A 24,700-nucleotide genomic window follows, 5' to 3' on the forward strand; every position below is an offset into this window, starting at 1 on the left:
AATCTTACCATACCCAAGGTCCAAGGAGACAAGATTAACCTTCTCCTTCAAGAGAGTTAGGTCCTATAACATCAAAGAGCCCAAAATCTCAACATTTTTGCTCATGAAACTCGAAAGTAAAGGCTGGAATTTTGAAGAGCAAAACGTGGCTTACCTCAAGATTGGTTGTATAGGTTTTGTAGAGCTCTCCGCGGTGAACGCGTGGCCGTAAACGGTGCGGCAATCGGAGCTCTAGATCAAAAGTTATGGTAGTTTGAAGATCAAGTGAGATATAGAAGTTTGAGAGAGTGTTCTTCCCCTCCCTTACTCCATTTCAGCGTGTTTGAGTGATAAGTGAGGAGAGAGAGTGCTGAAAACTAGGGTTTTGGTTTAGTTTAGTTGGGTCAAGGGCCCACTTTGGGTCCGGTTGGTCCGGTTTGGCCCGTTCGGTCCAATCTTGGTCCGATTTCTATAAAATTGGTACCGAAATTCTCGTCTCAATCTCCTCTATCACATTTAGCCATAAAAATCACGTTTTTGGCTTTCTAGATTAAATTCTCATTTATTGGTTAATTAGTCGTTAATTAACCGGGTCTTACACTGAGGAACTTGTTAAGTTTCAAAGATATTCACCGAAATGGATATCATATTGAGACTATGAATGAGGGAAGTCATGAGTATTTATGTATCACAACTCATGATTTAAATAAAAAAGTTATACTAGAAAAGTTACCCTCACTTTCATCTGGGTTATATTATACCAAGATTAGTGCAATTGAATCACATGCCACTGTAAACCAGAAGTTTGCTAGCCCAAATGAATTTATAACTTGGCATGACCGATTGGGTCATCCGGGAACAACCATGATGCAGAGAATTATTGAAAACTCCCATGGTCATTCACTAAAGAACCAGAAGATTCTTAAATCTAGTGAATTTTGTTGTGTTGCATGTTCTCAGGAAAAGTTAATTTTAAGGCCATCACCAGTAAAAATTAGATTTGAGTCCCCTAAATTCCTAGAAAGGATTCAAGGTGATATATGTGGACCTATTCATCCACCATGTGGATCTTTTAGATATTTTATAGTCCTGATAGACGCATCTTCGAGATGGTCACATGTGTGCTTATTGTCTTCTCGCAACCTGGCGTTTGCGAGATTACTGGCTCAAATTATTCGATTAAAAGCACAATTTTCAGAAAATCCAATCAAAGCAATTCGTCTTGACAATGCTGGTGAATTTACTTCCCAAGCCTTTGATGCTTATTGTATGGCTAATGAAATAAGTGTTGAACATCCAGTAGCTTATGTTCACACACAAAATGGGTTAGCAGAATCACTTATTAAATGCCTCCAATTAATTGCTAGACTGACGTTGGGGTTTTTGCCAGTAAAGAAGTTCATAAAAACAGTCACGTTGTAGATATAGTCTTTAAACCAACAGAAATCCCTTCGTACAAACGTTTTGGTTGTCACAAGTAACAAACCCCTAAATAAATTGATAACCGAAGTATTCAAACCTCGGGTCGTCTTCTCAAGGAACTGCAGGGAAGTATGTTCTTATTATTGGCTATAGAGATTGTAAATTGGGGTTTAGAAGATGAGAAGCAAGTGATTTAAATGACAAATAAAGTAAATGAAGAACAAGTAATTTAAATAGCAAGTAAATTAAATAAATGACTGTAAATGGGCTTTTGGCAAGGTATGAGAAATTAGAGGTCCTATCCTAGCTATCCTTATCAAAGATGATGATAATTGAATCTTAACTCCGCTTTGTTAACCTTTACTAAAGTGAAGGAAGGTCAAGGGATTAATTAATTGATCTTCGAATCCTATTTGTTTCCTAAGAAAAGATTGGGATTATTGAAGCTCAAATTAACCAAGATAATAATTGTCAAGCACGTTTGAGGTTGATAACTCCTGAGTTACTGAATTCTTAACCAAGACCAAAAAGGGAAAAAATAAATCTACCGGAATAAAAATATCTTCAGATTGGGAATGACAATAACATAAATAAAAGAAAGCAATATTAAACTGAAATACCTCAAATAACATAAATTCAAAATAGAAATCTGTAACATGGGAGTATTCATAAATTAAATTATAAAAGTAAACAATCAACTGAAGTAATGAATAAAAGAAAAAGGGAAATTTAAAGTAAAGGAATATTAAAACCTGGGATCGAGAGTTACTCCGAAAGAGAGAAGTTCTAAATCCTAATCCTAAAGAGAGAGAGAATCTCTCTCTAAACTAAATCTAAATCATGAAAACTAAACTAAATGGGGAGCTCTCCCTGAATTGATGCATTCCTCCAGTTTATAACCTCTAATCTGCGCTGTCTGTACTTGGATCTGGGCCAAAAGGGCTTCAGAATACGCTGTAAACGTTTTCTGCAATTTTTGGTGCGTGGCCCCTGTCACGCGTCCGCGTGGATCACGCGGTCGCGTCGTCTTGGAGTTTTCCTTGTGACGCAGTCGCGTCGGTCACGCGTCCGCGTCGTATGCGATTCGCTCAAGTCGCGCGGTCGCGTCAGTCATGCGGTTGCGTCGCTGCTTCTTCGCTCTTGGCACGCGATCGCGTCGTCCATGCGATCGCGTGGGTGCCGTTTCTTCAGAACTCCATTTCACACTTTCCTTCCATTCTTGTACGTTTCCTTTTCCATCCTTTAAGTCATTCTGCCTTAGAGAATCTGAAACGACTCAACACACTAATCACGGCATCGAATGGAATTAAAGGTAATTAAAATAATTAATTTTAAAGCATAGAAAACATGTTTTTCACATATATCACATAATAAGGAAGGGAAAGTAAAACCATGCAATTAATATGAATAAGTGGGTGAAGGATTGAATAAATCACTCAAACTAAGCACAAAATATCTCATAAAATATGGCTTTATCAACCTCCCCACACTTAAATAATAGCATGTCCTCATGCTAAATCCAAGATAAAGAATAAGGTAAGGTTAAAGTGGTGGAATGTTATGCAATGCAACCTATTCTAAATGCATCTACCTAAATGAGTCATGCAATTCTAATTTATCCACTCATATATAAAGCTTACATATAGTTAAATTAATTCACATTCTCAAGGAGTCATATATATAGCCAACCCTCAAATAATAAAGCATTTTTGCAAATGAGATGGGAAATAAAGATATTGTACAAACTTGCAAAACAATTAGTAGATTAAGCACAGATATATGTTGATGAGTTATTGAACCCTCACTGGATTGTGTTTACTCTCTAGTCACTCAGTGTTTATTGGGTTTATTCACTCTACTTTTCTTTTTTTATTCTTACTTTTTATAACTTTGTTCTTCATCTAACCAATCAACAATTATAGAATACAGTCATACCAAAAATCATGAGGTCTTTAATTAAGGTTGTAATGGGGCCAAGGTAAAGGTAAGGATATATGTATAAGGCTAAGTGAGCTAATAAGTGAATCCTTAATTAGACTAAGATCTCACCTAACATACATATTTAGTAAAACAAAACTTGTTTACCTATTTTCCCATATTTTTCCACTTGTTGTTACATGCTCATGCTTCAATTTTTATTTTTATCCCATGTGCATTGCTTTTATTTTGCATATGGGGAATTCTTTTTGTATCCCCTTATTCACATACTTGAAAAATAAATAACTTTTTTTTTAATGCACATGGTAATTTATTTTGATTTCACATGAGCATGCTTCCCAAAAATTCTCATTTGGATTTATTTTTGTTCTTTTCAACTTTTCTACCTTTTATTTTTATCATCCATGTTCCCAATGTGTTTCCCATATTTTAAACTATTCATAATTTTCTATCTTAAGCTAACCAAGGATTCAACTTGGGATTTTATTTTGTTTTTCTGCTTAAGGCTAGTAGTGTGGCTAATAGAATAAAAAAAAAAGATTTAAAGGCTCAAGGGGGCTAACAAGGTTGATGTGAAAGGTAGGTTATTTTGGGATAAGTGAGTTGAAATCAAATAATGGCCTCAATCATTCTTTTCGGATGTATCTATATTCTATAATTGGACATATAGACTAAAACAAAGTAAAGAACATCAGAATAAAAAAGAAGCGAAACACACAGGAATGAAATTATGGTTTGAATGTAACCATACAATTAAGCTCAAGACTCACAGGCTGTGTGTTCTTTAACTCAAGCATCATATATCATTCATATATGTTATGCAGGTTTAGTTAAAAATTCCCATTATTCTCATAAAAAAAATTATTTAGGGTAGCCTTTAAAGTTTTAATGTTTCTCCTTGATGAAATGTTGTTAACTTAACTATATGATGTAATGCTATATATACAAGATTTTATGGATCTAAATCTGTTATGTTCAAGTTCCTAGCTTACTCCTTTTTATATTTATCAATTTAAACTAAGCTATAACTAAGCTATCTTATGTAAAAAAGGTAAACTATACTAATTAATCCATTAATAAGTTAGAATTGCAAACTAAACTAATAAACTAAATAACTAAAATATGAACTAAAAAATGCAAAATGCAGCAAATAGAGTAGAAATACATAAAAGTAGCAATGTATAAGTACTCAGAAGATAAAAATAAAAAGGAAAATATAGAAAAATATCCAAAATAAAAGAAAAGAGATGTAGTGGTTCACCAAAATAAAACGCCAGAGATGGCGACCTCCCCACACTTAAAATGAAGCATCGTCCCTGATGCTCAGTCAAGCCGGGTGTGAAGGGGTGTCATCACTGGTAGGGATGGTAGCTGGAGGCTCTGTGGTGGTGGTGGGCTGAGGGTCTGGCTGCTGTAGAGGAGGTGCTGACTGGATCGGGATCTCCGGGTCTGCAGCCTCGATCTGATGCGCAACCTCCTGATGTGGTGCAGCCTGCTCTGTGCCTGCCTGCGGATGGGTCTCCTCCTGGGGCTCATCCTCCTCCTCCTCTGATGGCTCTGATGGTGTGTCGGACTCGGAGGGGATGTCAGCGCCCTGTCGGATTATCAGCTTCAGATGTGAATAGCGTCGCCTTCTGCGACGCTCCAATCTCTCATACCGGCGTCGGTTACGGCGCTTCATCTGATCAAGCTGTCGGAATAGGCAGTGCACGAGGCGGTATACGGGCTCAGAGGCAGGTAGAGGTGCAGTGGTGGCAGCAGGGGCAGCTGTGGATGAAGAGGGGCCAGCAGACGGTGGAGCTGTCTCATCAGTAGCAGTGAAGGGTGGTGGTCTGTAGCCCAAAGCTAGGAAGTTCCTGCTGTGAGGAATGATCTTCCTGCAGTCTGCCGCTGGTGGTCTCTCATCGGCATCCTCCCATGGCACGTCAGCTCGACGGCCTAGCTGTGTAACCAGATACGGAAAAGAGAGGGTGCCTCGGACGTGGACCCTGGCCATATAGTGCCGGATAAAGTGTGGCAGATAAAGGTCCTTACCCTCCATCACACACCATAGGAGGGTGATCATGGCAGCCGGGATCTTTGTCTCATGAGTACTCGGCATCACATAGTTGCTCAAGATCTGGTGCCATAACCAAGCCTCATCATTTAAGTACACCCTCTTGATCCCTCTAGGCATGGTGGTGTCCTGACCCATCTCCCAAGGAACAGTCGGGTCGAGAGCAATCCGTGCCTTCACAGCATCCCAATCAAACCGCATCAGGCTCATGTCCTCTTCAGCCTTTTGATAACCATCAGGCTGATCGGACTTGGCCGGGAGCTGGAGAATGTGTTCTATGGCCTCCTTAGTGACCAGAATCGGTTTTCCTCTCAGGTTCACTGCATCTAGGGTAGTGATATAGTAGTTGCAGTAGAATTCCCGTACCCAAGATGCATTGACCTCTATCAGTGCTCTTTCCAGAAAGAACCAGCCTCTTTGCTTGATTTGCTCAGTGGTGTACTGCTGGAGTGCTTCTGGAATCTTCAGAGTTCTCTCCAAGTATAGGTTCCTGGAGGTTGCAAATACCGGATATTTCAGTTCATAGTACCGGTTTGCAAATTTTATAGAATCATTTGCAGGGAGCAGCTGGTCAGCTTTTTCCTGCGGGGTGAAGTTCTTCTCCTGCCATGAGGAATCATGCATGAGGTCAATGATGGACTGGGAGGAATCTCCTCTTTTGCGCTTGCTAGTAGCCTTGCCCTTTCCTTTCCTCTGTGAGGCAGACATCCTGAAAAATAGAAAACCAGGATATATAAAAATAGGAAAGCAAGTAGGCATATAGTCAAAGAAAACACAAAGTGGCAAGGGAGAATTAGAATGAGGTAAATGAGTTAAGTAAATGTGCATTAAGGATTGTATAGTAGTTTAAAAGTTTGAAAGGAAGAATTTACAATCCAAAATGTATCAGAATTAAGTTAAATGGAAAAATTCTCAGTATGCCATGGTTAGAAAGTTAGAGGAAAGTGAAAAATCAGAAAGGATATTTTAAAAGGTTAGTATGGTGAGAATTTGAAAAAGAAGTCAGTAAATTAAAATTAGTGAGTCAGTAAAAAGGGGGTTAAGGTAAGTGGCATAAAGAAAATATTCCATGTAACAAGGATTCACAGGTAGGAACTATAGTAACTCATAACCAAACAAGAAAAACAGGGTGATGTTGATTCAAATAGATAGAAAGAAAGCAAAAATTAGAATCAAAACATCACAAATGCAGTTTATGAACCAGGAAATCAAAAAGGGTAAGAAAGCATGCCCTGGCATTCATGAAATGGTTTGGTTAAAGCAGTGGAAAACAGAGTTCAAATTACCAAACCGAAATATGAATGAAATTCTTATAGAAATTTGGGCAGCATTCCGACTAAAATTGGATTATCCCGGAAAATAAACAGCAAGCAAAGTAGTTCATATGAATTAAAAAGTCAAGCTGCAGGTACATATAGATAATATAAACATGAAAATTCAATGTAAATAGCAGCAATACACAAGAAACACAGCATATGAACAAGATTACAGTAACAGCAGATTTGCAAATTGGATAAAACAGAAACAAGAACAGTGCAAATAAACAGACCTAGAGCCACTAACCACATCCTAGGCTACCTAACAACCTAAAAATCCACTACAGCATGCATATCTATCTATCCTAATTATGAACAGAAACAGAAAAAATAAGAATAACTACGAACGGATAAAAGGGGTTGCGTGTTGTGGAACCTGGAAGGCTGAATAATGAAAGTAGGCAGGAAGGTGGTTGGGTGGTGGTGATGGTGGCCTCCGGTGGTCGACGCGGCGGTTGGCGGTGGTGGGCATGTGGTTGAGAGGAGAAGAAGAAGAGAGGGAGAAGGGGGTTGGGGGGCTGCGCGACTGATAGGGTTCGCGTGGTTGGGGGGTTATATTTTCAAATCCACGCGATCGCGTGGGGGACGCGGTCGCGTGGTGGGGGTGATAATGGGGTGACGCGATCGTGTAGGTCGCGCGATCGCATAAAAGGGGTGGAAGAGGGGATGACGCGATCGTGTGGGTCGCGCGATCGCATAAAAAGGGTGGAAGAGGGGATGACGCGATTGCGTGGGTCGCGCGATCGCGTCGCTGGAAATTGTGCTAAACGCACTACTCCAGCACCGTTTCAGCGCAACTCTCTGTCTCCTTCTGGGATGATGTGCAATCCATGCGACGCGATCGTGTCGCTCACGCGGTCGCGTGGGATTGGTATTGTGCAAGTGACGCGATCGCATGGGGCATGCGATCGCGTGGGCCAATTTGTGCAAAACGCACAAGGGCCGCACGATTCCAGCCTAACTTTCTGGACGTTGGATATTTATGCCGATCTCCAGGTCACGCGGCCGCGTGGGGCACGCGGTCGCGTGGGTTGTGTTTTTGCAATATGACGCCATCGCCTAGGGTATGCGGTCGCGTCGTGCACCCTTTTTTTTTTCTTTTTTTTATATGCATGAGAAATGCAGAATGCAATGATGAATGAGATGCAAAATTCCAGGTTCAATATAATAAACTAAAATAAAACTTGAAAACAAACAAAACGAAATAAAAATTGAAAAATGAACGATCATACCATGGTGGGTTGTCTCCCACCTAGCACTTTTAGTTAAAGTCCTTAAGTTGGACATTGGAGGAGCTTCCTGCTATGGCGGCTTATGTTTAAATTCGTCCAAAAATCTCCACCAATGCTTGGAATGCCAATAGCCTCCGGAGTCCCAAACTAGGCATGTAAAGCTTTTGAGCAGCTTCAAACAGATTGTTAGGCTCCTGGGGTGACAAATGTCAGAATGGAATCTATAATCCCAAGCCTTGCTTTTAAATCCGCTTCCGTCTTGATTTACACATTTCCTTCCGGGCGGTTTAAAAAGTAAATTCTCACCATGGTGACCAAACGTTCTCTGTGATCCCTTCAATTGAACATGAGACCAATCCGTGCACTTCAAGTTGAAGTGTGGAACCTTATTGAACCTTGTGCACCAGCTCTGAGCATGAGCCATTTCCCTTTTACTCTTAAAGCCGCAGAGAGCTCTAAGCTGGCCATCTGTTTCAAGCAAACCATATTCAAGTGAATAAGTAAAGCTATAGGTCAAGGATTGTACCCACTTGAAGCTTGTATTAGGTGGTAATGGCCTTGGGGTAGGTGATTCCAATGGTTCTGTAAGTTCTACTCCCTGGTAATCTTCTGTGAATTCCTCCACTTCTTTGCAAGGGTCTTCAAATGCATCATCATCCTGGTCAAAATCTTCTATGTCTTCCTTATCACTCGAGTCATAGATTAGAGGTTGAGAGAAATCTACCTCTGCATCATCTTCGTATTCACTTGGGGAAAATTCTTCGATCTCCGAGAATTCACTTGCGGATGCAAGTTCATTACTAAGAGAACTAGACTTGTGACTATCATCATCAAGGGAATTTGTGTCTTGGGTTATTCCGTCTGATTCTTCATAAACGACTTGCCTTGGGGATTGTGCACTATCCTCCTTAGCATCAACTGTAACATCCCTGATGGAGTTCTCCTCAACTCTGGATTCCCATGGAGGTTCAGCATCTCCTAGATCTTCAACCAACTCTTCTTCTTGAACAATGGCAGCTTCTTCTACTTGTTCTAGTACGAATTCATGCTCTGTCTTGTCCACTAGAGTCTCTAGTATTTCTTTCATGCTACGCTCTTCGTTAGATTGTCCACATGGGGCTGTGGTTGGTCCTTGAATGTTTGAGCGTCTAGAAACCCATTGCATTACTGCTTGCTCCAGTTGTCGAATGGTTGTTTGAAGTTTATTTACTGTTTCCTTTAGGCGAACCTCTGATTCTCGGGGTGCCGGATTTGGACATGATACATAGGAAAGTGGTGGTGATTGGGAGTGATTGGATTGGTACTGGGGTAAGGAAGGATCATATGGTGGCGAATGGCGAAGAGAAGCTTGTGAGTGTGGTGGTTCGAGGTTATGTTGAAAGGATGGTCTATATGCACGGGGTGGGGCTTATTGGTAGTTACAAGGTTGTCCACCATATCTTACAGTCGGGTATGCATTGTAGAATGGTCCTTGTCCATGATATCTCGGAGGGTGTTGTTGCCTAAAGGGTTGATTAGATCCTCTTGGCTCCATCCATCCTTGATTGGTCTGACCTTGATGCATATTCCTGCTGTAACTTCTATTTCCTTCAACAAAGTTAGAACAAAACTCAAAGCGAGAGGGGTGAGAGTTCATGGTAGCAAATAAAAATAAAAAGGAAAAACAAAAATAAATAAACAAGCAAAAGAAAAATATTTACAATAACCAATAATAAGGCACACGTTAGCAATTCCCCGGCAACGGCGCCATTTTGACGTTGTGGTTTTTGCCAGTAAAGAAGTTCATAAAAACAGTCGCGTTGTAGATATAGTCTCTAAACCGACAGAAATCCCTTCGTACAAACGTTTTGGTTGTCACAAGTAACAAACCCCTAAATAAATTGATAACCGAAGTATTCAAACCTCGGGTCGTCTTCTCAAGGAACTGCAGGGAAGTATGTTCTTATTATTGGCTATAGAGATTGTAAATTGGGGTTTAGAAGATGAGAAGCAAGTGATTTAAATGACAAATAAAGTAAATGAAGAACAAGTAATTTAAATAGCAAGTAAATTAAATAAATGACTGTAAATGGGCTTTTGGCAAGGTATGAGAAATTAGAGGTCCTATCCTAGCTATCCTTATCAAAGATGATGATAATTGAATCTTAACTCCGCTTTGTTAACCTTTACTAAAGTGAAGGAAGGTCAAGGGATTAATTAATTGATCTTCGAATCCTATTTGTTTCCTAAGAAAAGATTGGGATTATTGAAGCTCAAATTAACCAAGATAATAATTGTCAAGCACGTTTGAGGTTGATAACTCCTGAGTTACTGAATTCTTAACCAAGACCAAAAAGGGGAAAAATAAATCTACCGGAATAAAAATATCTTCAGATTGGGAATGACAATAACATAAATAAAAGAAAGCAATATTAAACTGAAATACCTCAAATAACGTAAATTCAAAATAGAAATCTGTAACATGGGAGTATTCATAAATTAAATTATAAAAGTAAACAATCAACTGAAGTAATGAATAAAAGAAAAAGGGAAATTTAAAGTAAAGGAATATTAAAACCTGGGATCGAGAGTTACTCCTAAAGAGAGAAGTTCTAAATCCTAATCCTAAAGAGAGAGAGAATCTCTCTCTAAACTAAATCTAAATCATGGAAACTAAACTAAATGGGGAGCTCTCCCTGAATGGATGCATTCCTCCAGTTTATAACCTCTAATCTGCGCTGTCTGTACTTGGATCTGGGCCAAAAGGGCTTCAGAATACGCTGCAAACATTTTTTGCAATTTCTGGTGCGTGGCCCCTGTCACGCGTCCGCGTGGGTCACGCGGTCGCGTCGTCTTGGAGTTTTCCTTGTGACGCAGTCGCGTCGGTCACACGTCCGTGTCGTATGCGATTCGCTCAAGTCGCACGGTCGCGTCAGTCATGCGGCCGCGTCGCTGCTTCTTCGCTCTTGGCACGCGATCGCGTCGTCCATGCGATCGCGTGGGTGCCGTTTCTTCAGAACTCCGTTTCGCACTTTCCTTCCATTCTTGTACGTTTCCTTTTCTATCCTTTAAGTCATTCTGCCTTAGAGAATCTGAAACGACTCAACACACTAATCACGACATCGAATGGAATTAAAGGTAATTAAAATAATTAATTTTAAAGCATAGGAAACATGTTTTTCACATATATCACATAATAAGGAAGGGAAAGTAAAACCATGCAATTAATATGAATAAGTGGGTGAAGGATTGAATAAATCACTCAAGCTAAGCACAAAATATCTCATAAAATATGGGTTTATCATAGACCCTTGCTTATGAGAACAAATCTCCCAACCTCGGTTTGGGGGCATGCTATTTTACATGCCGCAGCACTTATTCGTTTGAGGCCAACGAGTTACCATCAGTTCTCTCCTATGCAATTAGCATTTGGCCACCAGCCAAATGTTTCCTATTTAAGAATATTTGGGTGTGCAATATATGTTCCCATTGTACCACCTAATCGCACCAAAATGGGACCCCAAAGAAAATTGGGGATATATGTTGGATATGATTCTCCCTCTATAGTGAGGTATCTTGAGATACAAACGGGAGATGTATTTAAAGTTCGATTTGAGGATTGTCATTTTGATGAATCAAAATTTCCAACATTAGGGGGAGAGAATAAGCTTTCTGAAAAGAAACTTAATTGGAATGCATCATCGTTGATGCATTTAGATCCTCGATCAGGGCAATATGAACTAGAAGTTCAAAAGATTATACATTTGCAAAGAATAGCAAATGAATTGCCTGATGCATTTTCCGATGCAAAGAGGATAACCAAATCTTATATACCAGCGGAAAATGCCCCAATTCGAATTGATGTCCCAGTAGGACAAGTAGCCACTGAAGCAAATTCATGCCAGAAGCGTGGTAGGCATGTCGGTTCCAAAGACAAAAATCTTCGAAAGAGAAAAGAGGTTAATACTATTCTTGTAGAAAAAGACATAGTAAAGACACCTGCAGTTGTCCAAAATTCTGATATAATTTTAATGCCAGAAGACGCTCAGGTACCTGAAAATTGTGAAAATGACGAGATCTCGATAAATTATGTCTTTACAGGAAAAAAATGGGACCGAAATAAGACAATTGTCAATGAAATATTTGCATATAATGTGGCATTAAATATCATGCATGAAAGTAAGGATTTGGAGCCAAGATCAGTCAAAGAATGTCAACAAAGAAATGATTGGCCAAAACAGAAAGAAGCCATGAAGGCTGAATTAGACTCACTTGCAAAACGTGAAGTTTTTGGACCTGTAGTCCGTACACCAAAAGATGTAAAACCTGTTGGATACAGATGGGTATTTGTAAGAAAACGAAATAAGAAAAATGAAGTTGTGTGCTACAAAGCCCGACTCGTGGCACAAGGGTTTTCACAAAGGCCCGGTATAGATTATGAAGAAACGTATTCCCCTGTAGTGGATGCGATAATATTGCGTTATTTGGTCAGTTTATCTGCATATCATAAACTACATATGCATTTAATGGATGTGGTAACAGCCTATTTATACGGCTCATTAGATCGGGATATCTATATGAAAGTCCCTGAAGGACTAAAGATATCTAAACCATCCAATGAATATTCGCAAGGGTTATACTCAGTCAAATTGCAAAGATCTTTATATGGTCTGAAGCAATCTGGACGAATGTGGTATAATCGTCTTACTGAGTATCTGGCCAAAAATGGATTCAAGAATGATGATATCTGTCCATGTGTTTTCATAAAGAAAACTGCATCTGGATTCATTATAATTGCTGTGTACGTTGATGATTTAAATATCATTGGGACTCCTGAAGAGATTCCAACAATTATAAAAGCTCTAAAAGAAGAGTTTGAGATGAAAGATCTTGGAAGAACTAAATTTTGTCTAAACCTGCAGATCGAGCATACAAAAAATGGGATCTTTATTCATCAAGCGACATACACAGAGAAGATCTTGAAGAGATTTTATATGGATAAGTCACATCTATTAAGTACTCTAATGATCGTAAGATCTTTGGATGTGAAAAATGATCAATTCCGTCCTAAAGAAGAGAATGAAGATATTCTTGGTCCTGAAGTACCATATCTTAGTGCCATTGGAGCACTAATGTATCTTGCTATTAATACACGTCCCGATATATCATTTGTTGTGAATTTACTAGTAAGGTATAGTTCCTCTCCAACCAGAAGACATTGGAGTGGAATCAAGCAAATATTTTGATATCTTCATGGAACGATTGATATGGGATTGTTTTATCCCTATGGATCCAAGTCACAATTAGTTGGCTATGCAGATACTTGATACTTGTCTGATCCACATAAAGGGAGATCTCAAACAGGATACCTGTTCACATATGGTGGAATGGCTATATCTTGGTGGTCCACGAAACAGATGATTACTGCAACATCTTCTAATCATGCCGAAATAATAGCGATTCATGAAGCAAGTCGCGAGTGTTTTTGGCTCAGGAATTTGATCCAATATATTCTGTCATCATGTAGACTGATTGATCATAAGATAGCTCCAACTGTCCTGTTTGAAGATAATATAGCATGCATTGCTCAACTTAAAGGCGGATACATCAAAGGTGATAGAACAAAGCATATTTCTCCCAAATTCTTCTTCACTCATTATCTTCAAACTCAAGGGACAATTGATGTCCAACAGATCCATTCAAGTGACAATCTGGTAGATTTATTTACAAAGTCACTCCCAAAATCCTCCTTTAAAAGATTGGTACATGAGATTGGGATGCGCCGATTTCGAGACATTAAATGATGTCGGCAAGAGGGGAGACTGTACTCTTTTTTCCTTGGTCAGGTTTTTTTTTCCATTGGGTTTTTTTTGACAAGGTTTTTAATGAGGCAGTCTCCATCACAAAGGATATTATACTCTTTTTCCTTCACTAAAGTTTTTTTCCCGTTGGATTTTTCTTTAGAAAGGTTTTAATGAGGTAATAACCCTAAATGGCCATCCAAGGGGGGGTGTTGTGACATGGATAGATAAGGATGATGGATGCCCATTTATGAGAAGCACATTTTCCCTATGTTAAGGAAATAAATTCTTAGAATGAAGAAGTTTGAAACGTAAACTTTATGTGCCTATAAATACATGTACTGAGGCAAAGGGAATATACACAGAAATAATAAAACACTCTTTTCTCTCTTGAGTCACTACTAATAGTTTTCTTTCTCTTTCTTTTATTACTGCATATAAATATAAGAATAATTTTATTGAGCTAATTATATTAATACTAGAGTCTTCTATTTACACATCTCTATTTTATATGTAGTATATGTTTTATTTATTTTACAACAGCTTATAGTTTTTTCTGTTAAATTTATACTATATATTCCAATTCAGTTTAGGATATTGGTGTAATTTTATTTGATTTACCATGTATATACTGTACCAATAGTAAATTGAATAAGCCTAATTTAATTTATTATTGGTATAGATTATTGACATTTCTTACTCTTAAGTTAATTATTTATTTATTTATTATTAATTTTAAAACATAAATATCAATAAAACATACTCACATTTAGATTCAAATAAAATATAAAAAAAATCAAAATAAATAAAAATAAAAATTCAACTTTTGTATTTTAGTTCAAATAATAAAAAAATAAAACAAAAAAGAGAAAGACGCGTGTTTTTAATTAAGCTTTAAATATATATTTTAAAATTAATCCTCAAAAGTAGTAATTTTAACATTCTAAATTCAAATATAAATTTTTTATATTTAAAATAATCAAACAACTTTAATTTTAAAAGAACATTTTTGTATTTTAAAAATTAACTAGTATTATAGGTTACTTTTTTAAAATTAAATCATATTTTTAATTCAAATTAAATCATTTTAATTTTAAATTATATTTTAATTTTTTAAAATTAACAGTAAAAAGATATTCTTATTTTATTAGTTTTTTTACCTTTTATTTTTGTTTTTATTATAATAGTTCAATATCATTTTAAAATAATATAGCCCAAAACAAAAATAATAAAATAAAAAAATTTTAATCCAAACAAATTTTAAATAAAAAATTATAAAATTATTTTTTTATTGCTATAGTTTTTAATTTTAACTCACTACAATTTTAAATAAAAAAATTAATTATAACTTAAAATGAATTTGAGACAAAAATAAACGTAAAATAAATTTTAGTGACCCAATATTAAAACATAACTGAATTTAGTTTAAAATAAAACAAAAACCAATAAAAAATTTGTTTCTCTCTCTTCGCATTTAAGAGCTTTTAAAATTAAATGCAAACTTTACTCCTTCTTTTATTCATGGAATTTTAAAATTCCATTTATCTTTGGAGCACCTAATCGCGTCCCTAGATACACTAGGCATTACTTTTGAAGTACACCCAAAATTTAACAAATAAATTACTCTCTAAAAGCGCACTCTTTGATACGAAAAGTGTACCCAAAGATATCAACGTACGACTACGTTTTATAAGTGATTTCTATAATACCTAAGGCTACACTTTTTAAACGATGCCACAATTGTGTTTCCTTTTCTCTTATAAAAAGGCAACACGGAGAAAAGCGTAGCCTATTCTATAAATAAGCTATGCTTTTCAAATGTAGCTTAAAAAAATGTGGCTGAATGGATATTTTTCTTGTAGTCTCATCGCCGTCGCACGAAGGTCTGCGACTCCGTGTTGAGCTCGTGGCGTTGAGGTCTCATTGTGCTCTCTCTCTCTCTCTCTCTGTGTTGAGGTCTCATCGTTCTCTCTCACTCTCTGTCCGAGCTCAACGTCCCTCTTCGAGCTCTCTCTCGCTCTCTTTGTTCGAGCTCAAATCCGTCGCCGTCACTTCTCATTCCTCCGTCGCCGCCACTTCCATTCCTCCATCGCCGCCGGCAAACACGGCAGCTTCAATATATTTTTGCTTGTTTTTGTAATAATGTTGATTCTGAGTTGCTGAGATAATGATTCTGAATTACTGATTTTGTTAATTTTTGCTTATTCTGTGTTGCTGATTTTTTTGAAATAATGTTGCTAATTTCCTGAAATAATATTGTTGCTGGATTTTGATTTTATGATTTCGTGAGTTAATTTTATTAATGGTTAATTTATTGAATTTGTTGAATGCTGGAGTGATTCTGAATTCAATTTAATTTGAATTCTAAGTTTGGAATTAGATTCAATTTAGTTTTTATTGCTGTTTAGTTTGGATTTAGAAGTCAGAACCATGTTGCTGATTAATGGATTAGAAGCCCAAAAACTAAATATGATTATATGCTTTGGCTCTGTTATATTCAACAGATTTAAGAATTTGTAATTGAATTGAACTTTATTTTGTGTTACGAATGTATGATTCTTAATTAGAGGATTTTTACTGTTCAGTTCTTTTATGTGAGATGGAAATGATACTCTTATTAAAAGTTATTGATTACTTGATTATTAGAAGTTATTGTTGATTACTTGATTGAAACTTAGAAATTAATTAAAAAGATTTATTTTGTGAACTTTTAATGATAAATTATGGACATTTTGAAATTAGTTTAGAAATTATTAAATTTGAATAACTGAAATTATATATTGAATTTTTAATAATTTATTGTATATTTAAGTAAATCAGTTTAATCACGGTTCGATCCTAGTTGAACCATTGAACCTATCACTCGATCAGTTCAATAACCGGTTCGGTTCTTGCAATCTTGGAAAGTAGGTCAATACTCCTAAAAAGTTTGCAATGCGATGAGTGAATCCATGTTTATGGCTGCTGTGTTAAACCCTCCCAAAACCCCCCTTTCAAACTCAACCTCACACCTGCTTTTCCGCCTCCCCCAACCTCCACCGCACTCACTTTCAAACCAAACAACAACTTTCCCACACTCTCCACCACCATACAACCACAAAAACACGCCGCTCTACTTGACACTCTTCTCAACAGCACACACAAAAATCAAGTGCTCTAATCTATTAGAACCACCTCCCCCTTCAACTGCCTATCCGAAACAAATCTTCACCATACAGTTCCCGCCCTCACCTCCAAAACCAGGGGAAAGGTGCATATTTCCCTCTGATTCTACTAAAAAACCTGCTTAATACCCTTGCTAACTTAAGCATCGGAGTCTCTTGCAGATACCACCACCCTCCGATGACAAAGGATCAGCAGCGCAGCCAGTCCAACAAGTCGGACACGACCGCTCCGGCCGCCACCCACCAGCCGGACACATCATCTCCGACCAGTACAGAAGATCTCGTCTGAGATCGACCTACAGTTTCAGGTAACCCTCGGAACATTGGCGCCGTTGCCGGGGAACCTGGAAGTCATCCCATCACCATGGTGGATGACCATGACAACGACCACGATTCGGACCTAGAAGATAGAACGCCGCATAAGAAGTCGGCCCAAAAAACCAAAACGTTATAAAAAGTGATCCCTAAACAGAGACCTAACAAAAGTCCAAACAAAACGGATCACTAGAAATAACTTCAGGCCGAAGTAAGGAAGTCGACATACAAGTTGGACCCAAATCAAGCCGCAAGTATGAAAATACAAAGGCAATCCAAAGAGGTCGGACAATAAGGCTCCAACAGTCCGAAAAAACCTAAAAGGTACCAGACAGATGCAGACAAACGTGTCATAAAAAGCACAAGATATAATAATAACAAACTCAAGAGGCTACCAAAATCAGTCCCAAGAGCTTGAAAACTACTTTGTTTTTCAAAATAAAGTTGCTAAACAAGCAACTAAGAAAGTAGCAAAAAATCAGAACCACCATTTACAAAATATAAAAAGTTCAAAAGCCCACAAGCCGGGCTATCTACACAAAAATCCATAATAAATCATTGAGGATCCGAAGACTTCTTAGCAGCATCAACACGGGGTGAAGGAGGACGAGTCTGAAGAGGCACCGCATCCACTGTCCCATCATCCCGGTTCAAGATTTGACAATCAGGTTCTGACTCGGGATGACCAACCTCAGTTGAAGGAGCTGAAGAAGTTGGCACAACAGAGGCTTTGATGGTAGGCACTGAAGGAGGGTTGACATCATCATCATCATCAAGGTCATCAGGGACAATCTTACCATCCTTCACAACGTTGTCCAAATTGAAGAGAGTAAGATCAAGCTCGGGTGCAAGAACCAGAACCTGCTCCTTCAGGTTCTCATAAGCAGCAGTTATGCTGCCTACAAGGTAACCCTGGAGTTTGGCATAATCAGCCCGGGCAGACTCCAAATCATCCCTGAGACGCATTATCTCTTTATTGGTCGTGACATAACTCTCCTTGTGCCTCAACGCTGTGTCTTCAGCCAACTTCACAAAAGCCGCCAAGGCAACAAAACTAGCCTTTTCACCCTGCAACTCTTTCTCTAACTTGGTCACCTTCACCTCGAGCTCCTCCTTCAAACCCTTCATCTGATCGAACTCCAACTTGGCCTCCTCCATAAAGGCCTTTGTAGCGTGAAGGGGAAGATCTTGGGCAGTCCGATATAAGGCCACCCCCATGTGTGCCATCTTGATGCTGCTTCGAGTAATAAAATCCAGATGGCGAAGAAGAGAAACATCATCAGTAGGAATGGTACCATGAGGACCGATTTGCTGGTCCACAAACTCGACAGCATCGAAGTCAGGGGCATCAAGGTTAAAGGGCTCAGCTGTTTTTTGCTTTTTCGGTGGAAGAGCGCCAGAGGTAGCGACAGAAGCCTGTGGAGGATCAACCAAACGAACCCGAGGAGTAGAGATCATCCTCCTCGGTCCAGGAGAGCTCGGTATGGATGGCTTCGACTGAACCTGAGAGGACCCCTCCCCGGCCATCTTGGCCGAGATGTTCTGAGCTGCAGTAGCTTTCCTTGCCTTCTTAAAGGCTTTCATAGATTCATTATTTTTCACCATCTCTGGAAAAAACACAAATATTATTACAAATTAAGAGAAAAAGAAATAAACTCGACAAAATAAGCAAAAAACAAAAGAGAAATCGACCACTACCCAGCTCTGCTCGGAGGAGAGAGGGATTTCCTAAGAATTTCTTCGTATCAAGATGGGGAGGCTGCCCCCAGTTTTCTTCCAGCACAGTCACAAAGGCCTGCTCAGCCTCATCTAACATCTCCCACGTATATTTAGACACCACTACATTCTTTTGCCATTCCAAAAGAAAGGCAGGCTCGTCATTCTCATCCAGAAAAAAGGGTCGAGCTCCTTCAACAGTTCGGACCCTGAAAAAGTAATTCTTAAAGTCGCGAAAAGATTCATCAAACATGGAAAAAATCTTCTTTCCCTGGGAAGCTCCGAAAGAAACCCAGGCGGCCTTCTTCTTAACCACCCCAGGCTTTGTCAAAACAAAGAGATAAAAAAAGAGGAATTGCGAAGCAGGGATACTTAGTTCGTGACACAGCAACTAAAAATTTTTTATAAAACCCCAGGAGTTGGGGTGAAGTTGGGATGGAGCTACATTACAAGACCACAATAGGTTGGTCTCAAAGGGGGTAAAAGGAAGAGTAATATTCATTTGACTAAAAAAGAAGTCGTATACATAGAAAAAGGGACGTTCTCCAACAATTCGGGTAGAGAAACAAACCCTTTCTTCAGAATTGGGATATACAAGCTCATAATTCTTTTTATCACTACCATTATTACAAATCCTATGAAATTGCCTAAGCTGCTGACAAAACTCGGAGTCAACCAACGAAACACACAGAAGAACCATAGAATCCACCCAATCAGCCATGCCCTCAGGGACTTGGGAAGATGTCTCAACAATATTTTTGCAAGAAGACATGAGGTCAACTAATCCTACAGCAAGAAAGAAGAAAATAGATTACTAACCAAAATATCTCGGGCAAAGTCAAAATCAACTCATAGCAGAGCATGACTCAATCATACAAACAAATAAAAGGAAAACCCCAAGAAAAGGTCCAGGGGCATCCTTTGGAGGAAGTGACAAAGTAAAGACTCAGAAAAATTTACAAAACTAACATCCCAACAAAACTCTCAGCAAAGAAAAACCCTTTTTCAAAAGGCAACATCCCGAGAAGAAAGAGATAAAGTCAAAACAAAGTCAAAAAGGAGCAACAAAAATAGCAGCTCAATCAGAAAGCAAACAACAAAACACGCCAAGCGGAGGACATCAAAGACGCAACATTTTTTCAAAAGAATCAAATGAAGCCATTACCCTGGAAAGCTACAAAATCAAATAAAAAGGCAGCAAAACATGCAAAGCCCTAAAAAACCTCAATCATCATGAGAAATGCCAGAAACATGCATCACAGCAAACAATTGAGCATAACAACGCGAAAAGATTCAAACTTTCCAGCATGCATTCAGACGAAAAATCAAAGCTTTACCAAAGAACCGAAGGCAAAGCAACGAAAGAAGTAAAGAAGCAGAAAGTAGAACCAACCTGGAAAAAGAAGAAAGCTTCAAAGAAGTTGAAAACGGAAGATAGAATCTGGAATCACCTTTCAGAACAAAGAAAGCACCAACAGCGTCGCAAAGGAAACGCGAAACAAGAAGACAGAGAGAAAAAGGAGGGGAAGTTACAGAGAAAAGGAAAACCATTTTTTGTGTAAAATTCAAAATAAAAGGGTCAAGAGAAAGGGAGCATTAAAAACCAATTAATGAGGGTATTAAACCCTCGCACATTCCCAAGGCTAGAGCGCTAATGCAAAAGCGCGCATTTTTAAAAAAACGAAAAGGAAAAACATTCCACATTCAAAAAAGAAGAAGACTCTACAAAGAAGAAGTCGACAAAATGCTCGAGTTCGGCTTCACCAGAGAAGGATCAAAGTCCTGAAACTAAGACTCGACTTCCAAAAAGAAAGACCGAGCTCGAGCAGGGGCACTGTTCATACCCTGGGTCGAGCTGTCCGACCTGGGATGTTCTACCGACAAGACGACCGACCTCTTCAGGTCAGGACAATCTAACTTCTTCTCAAAGAGATCGGCCAAATCACCAGGAAAGCCCAAAAAGGGACCAAATGGAGGACCACGACCCAAATCCAAAGGCAGCCCAAGCCTATAAAGATAAGGGCGGTTCCCTTGAAGATAAGATGACCTCACTCAAAGATAAGATAAGATAAGATAAGATAAGATAACTAACTTATCTTATCTAAGAAGGTCACTCTACACCATTATAAATACACTGGAGCACCCAGGTATAACTCATACTCTGATTCTACTAAAAAACCTGCTTAATACCCTTGCTAACTTAAGCATCGGAGTCCCTTGCAGGTACCACCACTCTCCAGTGACAAAGGATCAGCAGCGCAGCCAGTCCAACAAGTCGGACACGACCGCTCCGGCTGCCACCCACCAGCCGGACACGTCATCTCTGACCAGTACAGAAGATCTCGTCCGAGATCGACCTACAGTTTCAGGTAACCCTCGGAACAGGAGGTAGTTATTTTGATGACTTTATTTGATTTGTAGCTCGTGGCTTTCTTTTCAGAGTGTTATCTTCCTGTTAGGATGTGTAGATATGTAGACTTGTAGGTTTTCCTGAGTCTTTGTTCCATAACTTGCCTCCAAAGGATGCCCCTGGATCTTTAGTGTGGGTCCTGGGGTTTCCTTTTGTTGCTTGTATTGCTCTGTGTCATGCTTGTGTGAGCTGTTCTGATTTCATCTGAGATGTTTTTTTAGTAATCCATTTTCTTTTCTTGTTTGTAGGACTAGTTGACCTCATGTCTTCTCGTAAAAATATTGTCGAGACATCCTCCCAAGTCCCTGATGGCATGGCCGACTGGGTGGATCCTATGGTTCTTCTGTGTATTTCGCTGGTTGATTCTGAATTTTGTGAGCAGCTTAGGAAGTTTCACAGGGTTTGTAGTAATAGTAGTGATGAAAAGAATTATGAGCTTGTATCTCCTACTTCTGAAGAGAGAGTTTGCTTTTCTACTCGGGTTGTTGGAGACCGTCCCTTTTTCTATGCGTATGACTTCTTTTTTAGTCAGATGAATATTACTCTTCATTTCACTCCTTTTGAGACCAACCTGTTATGGTCTTGTAATGTAGCTCCATCCCAACTCCACCCCAACTCCTGGGGCTTTATAAAGATCTTTCAATTACTGTGTCGTGAGCTAGGTGTCCATCCTTCCCAATCCCTCTTCTTTTACCTTTTTGTTTTAACAAAACCTGGGGTGGTTAAGAAGAAGGCCGCCTGGGTTTCTTTCCGAGCTTCTCAGGGAAAGAAAGTTTTTTCCATGTACGACGAATCTTTCTGTGATTTTAAGAACTACTTTTTCAAGGTCCGAGCTATTGAAGGAGCTCAGCCCTTTTTTCTGGATGAGAATGATGAACCTACCTTTCCTTTAGAGTGGCAAAAGAATGTTGTTGTGTCGAGGTATTCGTGGGAGATGTTGGATGAGGTCGAGCAGGCCTTTGTGAGTGTGTTGGAGGAGAATTGGGGGCAACCTCCTTATCTTGACACTAAGAGGTTTCTAGGGGACCCCTCGCTTCTCCGAACCAAGCTGGGTAGTGGTCGACTTCTTTCTTCTATCTGTTTTTACTTCTTTTCTAATTTGTCTTCTTTTCTGATTTGTAACTTGGCTTTGTTGGTCTTCTGTTTGTTTCAGAGATGGCCAAGACTTCAGATTCCATGAAGGCCTTTAAGAAGGCCAAGAAGGCTACCGCAACTCAGCTTGCTTCGTCCAAGGCTGCTGGCGAGGGATCTTCCCAGGTTCTTCCTAAGAAACCGGTCTCAGTTGCTTCAGGGCCGGGAAGAATAATCCCTACCCCTCCAACTCGTTTAGTTGATCCTCCTCAGTCTTCTGCTGCTAACTCTTCTCTTACCGGCGCTCCTCCTCCAAAAAAGCAAAAAACAGCCGAGCCTTTTAACCTTGATGCCCCTGATTTCGATGCTGTCGAGTTTGTGGACCAGCAAATCAGTCCTTATGGTACCGTCCTTACTGACGATGTAACTCTTCTTCGCCATCTGGATTTTATTACTCGAAGCAAAATCAAGATGGCACACATGGGGGCGGCCTTATATCAGACTGCCCAATATCTTCCCCTTCATGCTACAAAGGCCTTTATGGAGGAGGCCAAGTTGGAGTTCGATCGGATGAAGGGTTTGAAAGAGGAGCTCGAGGTGAAGGTGACCAAGCTAGAGAAGGAGTTGGAGGTTGAGAAGACTAGTTCTGTTGCCTTGGCGGCTTTTGTGAAGTTGGCTGAAGACACGGCGTTGAGGCACAAGGAGAGTTATGTCACGACCTATAGAGAAATGATGCGTCTCAGGGATGATCTGGAGTCTGCCTGAGCTGATTATGCTGAGCTCCAGGGTCACCTTGTAGGCAGCGTAAATGCTACTTATGAAAACCTGAAGGAGCAGGTTCGGGTTCTTGCACCCGAGCTCGACCTTACTCTCTTCAGCTTGGACAATGTTGTGAAGGACGATAAGATTGTCCCTGATGACCCTGATGATGATGACCCTGATTGCCAAATCTTGAACTGGGATGGTGGGACAGTGGATGCGGTGCCTCTTCAGACTCGCCCTCCTTCACCCCGTGTTGATGCTACTGAGAAGCCTTCAGATCCTCAATGATTATTCTGGATGTTTGTGTAAATAGCCCGGCTTGTGGGTTTTGAACCTTTTATATTTTGTAATTGGTAGCTCTGACTTTTTGATACTCTCTTAGTTGCTTGTTTAGCAACTTTATTTTGAAAAACAAAGTGGTTTCTCAAGCTCTTGGGGCTGACTTTTGATAGCCTCTTGAGTTTGTTATTATTATAACTTGTGCTTTTTCATAACATGTTTGTCTGCATCTGTCTGCGTCTGTTTGGGAGTGTTGGAGTCTTATTGTCCGACCTCTTTGGATTGCCTTTGTATTTTCATACTTGTGGCTCGATTCTTTTGGGGTTGTGGATGTTTGAGTCCAACTTGTATGTCGACTTCCTCACTTCGGCCTGAAGTTATTTCTAGTAATCCGTTTTGTGTGGACCTTTGTTAGGTCTCTGTTAGGAATTTCTTTTTATAACTTTATGTTCTGGGCCGACTTCATCATGTCGGGCCTTTCTAAGTTATTTTAGTAATCCTTTTTTTTGGACCTTGTTCAGGTCTCTTTCAGGGATTACTTTTATAACTTTATGTTCTGGGCCGACTTCATCCGGTCGGGCCCTTCTTAGTTATTTTAGTAATCCTCTTTTTTGGACCTTGTTCAGGTCTCTTTCAGGGATTACTTTTATAACTTTATGTTCTGGGCCGACTTCTAAGTTATTTTAGTAATCCTCTTTTTTGGACCTTGTTCAGGTCTTTTTCAGGGATTACTTTTATAACTTTATGTTCTGGGCCGACTTCATCCGGTCGGGCCCTTCTAAGTTATTTTAGTAATCCTCTTTTTTGGACCTTGTTCAGGTCTTTTTCAGGGATTACTTTTATAACTTTATGTTCTGGGCCGACTTCATCCGGTCGGGCCCTTCAAAATTATTTTAGTAATCCTCTTTTTTGGACCTTGTTCAGGTCTCTTTCAGGGATTACTTTTATAACTTTATGTTCTGGGCCGACTTCATCCGGTCGGGCCCTTCTAAGTTATTTTAGTAATCCTCTTTTTTGGACCTTGTTCAGGTCTCTTTCAGGGATTACTTTTATAACTTTATGTTCTGGGCCGACTTCATCCAGTCGGGCCCTTCTAAGTTATTTTAGTAATCCTCTTTTTTGGACCTTGTTCAGGTCTCTTTCAGGGATTACTTTTATAACTTTATGTTCTGGGCCGACTTCAACAGGTCGGGCCCTTCTAAGTTATTTTAGTAATCCTCTTTTATAGGGCTGGCCAGACCTCTTTCCAGGGATTTACTT

Source organism: Arachis ipaensis, chromosome B1 (genome assembly GCF_059453495.1).
Source record: "Arachis ipaensis isolate K30076 ecotype BB chromosome B1, ASM5945349v1, whole genome shotgun sequence".
NCBI classification, from domain to species: domain Eukaryota; kingdom Viridiplantae; phylum Streptophyta; class Magnoliopsida; order Fabales; family Fabaceae; genus Arachis; species Arachis ipaensis.